Source organism: Lethenteron reissneri, unplaced genomic scaffold, assembly GCF_015708825.2.
Source record: "Lethenteron reissneri isolate LAM-NWPU_2019-01 unplaced genomic scaffold, ASM1570882v1 scaffold_1388, whole genome shotgun sequence".
NCBI lineage: Eukaryota > Metazoa > Chordata > Hyperoartia > Petromyzontiformes > Petromyzontidae > Lethenteron > Lethenteron reissneri.
In genome coordinates this window covers 11352-17563 of record NW_026891100.1, presented here as the reverse complement: position 1 = coordinate 17563, position 6212 = coordinate 11352, and the positions used below count along the sequence as shown (strand labels likewise).

General features: G+C 57.1%; 1 pseudogene; it reads right to left on the bottom strand.

Annotated features, from left to right (window-relative positions):
- Window positions 1-280: 280 nt before the first annotated feature.
- On the bottom strand, window positions 281-5636 carry LOC133362151 (N-myc proto-oncogene protein-like; annotated as a pseudogene).
- Between the last annotated feature and the right edge of the window lie 576 nt (window positions 5637-6212).

Here is a 6212-nt window from a genome sequence, read left to right as displayed (position 1 = left end):
TACAGACTGTTTAAACGGTACGGAGGTCACGGTTTAAAGTTCTCAACATCCACCAAAACCAAGAATGGGCCAACATCCCACCAGAGTGGGGCGCGTGAAGCGCGAGGCGAGACTGCGGTCGAAGCTGGTGCAGCAGCTCGATGCTGCCGGCGTCTGAGATGCCGACACGTGCAACTTGCCCAAGGTCCCTTCTATATCCGCGCGTTAGCAAGTGAAGGGTGCAACAGGGTGCAACACAATCACGCACGAGGCACTTGGTGTCTTGCGGGCTTTATTTACGTTCCAATAAGAGACAAAGATACAGCGAGGTCCACAAAGTGCTGCAACGAACGCTTCGCAGCTGCTAAGGCCGCTTTGAGCTCAACGCCAACGGCAAAAAGACCGAGTTTATCAGCGATGCAAAGTAAGCAACAACACCCCTTGTTTAAGGGACATTCAAAAAAGGTTACTAAATGTAACTTTTGCACTATTGACAGGAACAACTTTGTTCAAAAAGTTACTCGCGCTAAATCTTACAAAAACCCTGGGTAATTACGTAACAACTTTTGGTGCCTACATTTTCCATGTTTTATATGAAAAAATTTAAAAAATCAAAAGTGAAAATCGCCATGGAACAGCATTAATGGCAGTATTTGCCACATTGAAGCATCATTTGTGCAGAAATGTCTATTGAGGTACAACTTACCATTCCCATCAACTCAAACCTTGGCAGTCAAATATTCAGAGGCATTACGTTGCAAACGAGGTCACGGTGCATACAAAACCACTCAATGGCAAAGAGGCTCAACTGTGCCGGTCGCCAGAGGCTTTCGTCCAATATCAAACCAAAAGTAACTTTCGGTTTAAAGTCTTTAAACGAGATGCAAATGGAGACCGCTCGGCCTACGAGTTCTTCAGGGTTTCCAGCCTCGCCAGCAGCTCCCGACGTCGAATCTGCTCGCGCCGCTTCTCCGCCTTGAGTCTCTCCTCCTCGCGCTTCAGGGTGCGCGAATATTCTATCGCGCGCTTCAGGATCTGCGCCTTGGCCGCCTTCCCGTCGTGCGCCAGCTCCGGTATGCCGCCGCGCAGCCACTGGAAACCCTTCTTGATGGAGTCGCGCCGCCGACGCTCCTGGTCGTTGCGCCGCTCGCCAAGCCCCTCCGAGCTGCCAGAGCTCTGAGGGCCGCCGCCGCCGCTCCCCGTCGAGACGGCGCGGGACGAGCCAGCCCCGCCGGCGGCGCCCCGGCTCCGCGCGGATCCCCGCGGCGCCGCCGGGGGCGGCGTCTCCGCCCCGCGCGCAGGCGGCGAGGGCGTGGCGTAGTTGTGCTGCTGCTGGTGCACGGGCGGCGTGGACGCCGGCGGGGCGGGTCGCCGCCGCTGCTGCCGCCGCTGCCGCCGGTTGTTGTCGTTGTACCGGGGGGCCGTGTTTGTGTCGTGCACGGCGCGTAGCGCCACGCTCGTTGTGGCGTGGCTCCCCTCCTCCACGGTCACCACGTCAATCTCTCCATCTTCCTCATCCGCGTCGTCGTCATCGTCTGCAGAAGGGAAACACGTATACGTCAGCAACGCAATGTAGAAAAATGCAACATTATAAACCTAAACTGCGCAGGTGTAGTGCCAGAAAAGGGGAGGAGCTGCTGGGGGCTCTGGGACCCGAGACAGAGAAGCCCTCGGCGCCAGGCGCTAGAATCCCAGGCACCCCAGACAGCTAAGCCCCTTGGCACCACCAACGGGGGGGGGGCTGTGTGTGCTCTGTGGGATATCTGGGGGCGCACACAACCCCACCCCTCGTTGGGGACGAGGCATAAAAGGGCAGCTACCTGGCCGATCGGGGCCAGTCGCAGCTCAAGATCCAAGACCCGCCAGCCAGCCAGCTTAGGACCCTGGACCCCCTCGTCCCGCTTGTCCTTGTAAGGGCCGGGATGCTGTGAGGGCCAGCGGTGGGACTCTGGGACTCCCGGCTCTACGTCCTTGTGAGGGCGAGTTCCGAGTCCAGACCCCCCCCACCTTGGCTGGGTCGGGTCAGGTAGCCTCCCCTAGGGTAATTGTAGCCAGAGGACCCCAGAGCGTAGCCAGAGTAGTGTACCTAGGCTGTGTACCTAGGCTGTAACACAGTATCAGCACTGTTGAGGTGTTATATTGTAATAATAAAGAAGTTACTTCTACAAGTGTCTCCGGAACCCATTACACAGGTACAGGACCTGTTGAAATGTACACACGCAACATTCGTGTAGTGAGCTTGACAACTGTAAGTTTGTTGTAAACGAAGATGAACAAGCTAATTCGAGAAGTTCTCGTGACTGCAAGGATCCATACTTTTTTGAAGGATGTCATTGACCAACTTTAGCAGCCTCACAGTTCACTGCAGGGTTAGGGGTTAGGGTTAGGGTCAGGGGTTAGGGGCTCTGGGTTAGGGGTTAGGGTTAGGGTGAGGGGTTAGGGGTTAGGGGTTAGGGGTCAGGGTTCGGGGTTAGGCTCCTCCCCCCCCCTCTTAACCTCTATGTAATCTCGTGTCTCTCAGAGCTCGCTTCACTTGATACGGTGATTTTGCTGTAACTGTTCCACCTGAAGATGGAAGCTCAAGTTGCCTCCGAAACGTCGTGATTCATTTCATGTTTGACCTGCGTGACTTGACCGAAAAAAACAAAAAGTGTGACCGCGCTAAACACGACCGAATAAAGAAACACGCAAAACAGCGTGCAAGTCTCACCCGAATCGCTGGACGTCTCGTTGCCGGGAGACATCGCCCCGTCCACGACAATCTCCCCATCCTCCCGCCCCTCGGCCGGCAGGTGCCGCCCTCCCGGCTCAAAGGGCAGCATCTCGGCGGGCACCGCGGCGGCCGTGGGGCTCGGCACGGCGCGGGAGACCGCGGGCGGCGGCGGCGGCGCCGACTTGTCGGCGGGCGCCAGCCGCTCCAGCGTGGCTCTGGCCAAGGAGGCGGCGCTGCTCCACATGCAGTCCCGCAGCAGCACGGCTCCCACGGCTCCCACGGCTCCCACGCCGCCGCCGCAGTCGCCGCAGTCGCCGGCGCCGGCAACTGCAGCGGCGGGGTCCCAGACGTGGCCGCGGCTCGCCACTTCGCCGCCATCGCGGCTCGGATCGCCCGAGGGCGGCGGCGTTGGCGTTGAGTTCGCTCCGTCCGGCGCGGGGGGCAGGAGCTCAAACTTCTTCCAAATGTCCTCGCTGGGCAGCGTGGACTGGTGCCAGTCGCAGTGCAGCTCCTCGCCGTCGTAGAAGGTCGAGGAGGAGGAGGAGGAGTCATCCCTGCCGGCAGACATTGCGTGGATGATGACGACGCTGCTGCTACACGTGGTGATGATGATGACGCTACACGTGGTGATGACGCTGCTGCTACTTTCGTCACGCAACAACACGCCGCGTGGTGGCGGGTAGGGGTTGTTGTTGTTGTTGTTTACATTCCACCACCACCCTCCTCCCTGTTGTTGCGTCTTGTTTAATTCTTCTGCAGGGGGCCGCCGGGCTCGCCTGTAACCACAGCAAACAATAAAGAAAGCAGCGTCGTTAGCAAAGCGAGCAAACACCACGCAGTCGTAAGTGGCGCTGTTACTCATCCACAGCTCAATTTCATTCATCTCCGGGACGTTAAATTTCGATTTAAAGCTTTCGTGACTGCAGGGATCATCTTCTTGGTTCTTTCGGTAAAGTCGCGTAGAAGGGAAACAATAAAATAATAAAAATATAAAACAATAACAATTCTCACGACGTTTCGTGTTGCAGTCGACACGTCGTGAGATTTTTTATTGTGTAATTTTATTATTTATTATTTTTATTATTTTATTACTTCCCTTCTACGCGACTTTACCGAAACAACCAAGAATATGAACGCGAGACAGTGAAATGCTACAACATTTCAAGTTCTGCAACAACAACAACAACATGACTCGTGAACTCACTCACGCGACGGGGTAGGCGCTGTTTACACACCACACCAGGTACTCATTTGAGGCTGAGTCGACCTAGGGAAGGCCCGGGACCGGTTCAGACAATCGTCACTGGTGTTGGCCGTGAGCGGGAATCGAACCCGGGTCGCCGGGTTCATAGCGCAGCGCGCTAACCGCTACACCACCGCTCCCCATACAGCGTGACACACACACAGGGTGACACACACACAGGGTGACACACACACAGGGAGACACACACACGCACACAGGGTGACACACACACACACACAGGGTGACACACACACACAGCGTGACACACACAGGGTGACACACACACACAGGGTGACACACACACACAGCGTGACACACACACAGGGTGACACACACACAGCGTGACATACACACACAGGGTGACACACACACGCACACAGGGTGACAGACACACACACAGGGTGACACACACATACAGGGTGACACACACACAGGGTGACACACACACACACATACAGGGTGACACACACACAGGGTGACACACACACACACAGCGTGACACACACACACACAGGGTGACACACACACAGGGTGACACACACACAGCGTGACATACACACACAGGGTGACACACACACACAGGGTGACACACGCACACAGGGTGACAGACACACACACAGGGTGACACACACACACAGGGTGACACACACACAGGGTGACAGACACACACACAGGGTGACACACACACACAGGGTGACACACACACACAGGGTGACACACACACAGGGTGACACACACACAGCGTGACATACACACACAGGGTGACACACACACGCACACAGGGTGACAGACACACGCACACAGGGTGACACACACACAGGGTGACACACACACAGGGTGACACACACACACAGGGTGACACACACACAGCGTGACATACACACACAGGGTGACACACACACACAGGGTGACAGACACACACACAGGGTGACACACACACACAGGGTGACACACACACACAGCGTGACACACACACACAGGGTGACACACACACATACAGGGTGACACACACACACAGCGTGACACACACACACAGCGTGACACACACAGGGTGACACACACACACAGGGTGACACACACACAGGGTGACACACACACAGGGTGACACACACACACACACACAGGGTGACACACACACAGGGTGACACACACACAGGGTGACACACACACAGCGTGACATACACACACAGGGTGACACACACACACAGGGTGACACACACACGCACACAGGGTGACAGACACACACACAGGGTGACACACACACACAGGGTGACACACACACACAGGGTGACACACACACGCACACAGGGTGACAGACACACACAGGGTGACACACACACACAGGGTGACACACACACACAGGGTGACACACACACGCACACAGGGTGACAGACACACACACAGGGTGACACACACACACAGGGTGACACACAACAACAACAACCGCCATTCGCCACTAAGTGGCGGTGACGTCACCACGACGCTTGTGCCAGGCCAAGTGCACCTTGAGGCCACGTGAAGTGTCGAAAGCCCGCTGGCAGGAGGTCACGGGGCAGACCCAGGTGCCACGGGTGACACACACACAGGGTGACACACACACAGGGTGACACACACGCACACAGATTACAATGATGACGACGATGACGACGAGACGCTTCGCTGAGAGCTGCCATGAGTGACGGGAGAAGTCGGCTTCACAGGAGTGAAGTCCACCCCCAAGTTGGCTGCTGCTGGAGGACTCGGGGTGACGAGTGGTGGATGCGCTGCTGTAGAGGGGGGGGCTCTCAGCTTCACGGGGGGGGGGGGCTACTCACGGAGGTCAAGGGTCACAAGCAGCGCCCAGCAGTAGAGACGCCAACAACGTCACGAGGCGCCATTGGGGGGGAGGGGGCGGGGCGAGTGGAGGGGGCGGGGCGAGTGGGGGGGGCGGGGCGAGTGGAGGGGGCGGGGCGAGTGGAGGGGGCGGGGCGGGGGGTCGGACCCCGCCCCGTGTGGGGGGGGTGGGGGGGGGAACTTGGGCGAGCCCATCTCTCAGTGGAGCTGGTGACCGCCGCGGCCCATTGGCCGGGAGGGCACCGGCCCTCCCCCCCAACGTCCCCCGCGGTGGTACAGCCCGGGGGGTGGGTAAGTCACAACACTGGACTGCACAGTGAGATGTGAAGTGTAAACAACGCGGTGCATTAGTTTATATCTGTGTAGGAAGTAATACATTGTCAGCTTTTTTTTTCTTTTAAAGCACAGTGGGTAGATGAAGATTATATTTTAGGATTGCATAAT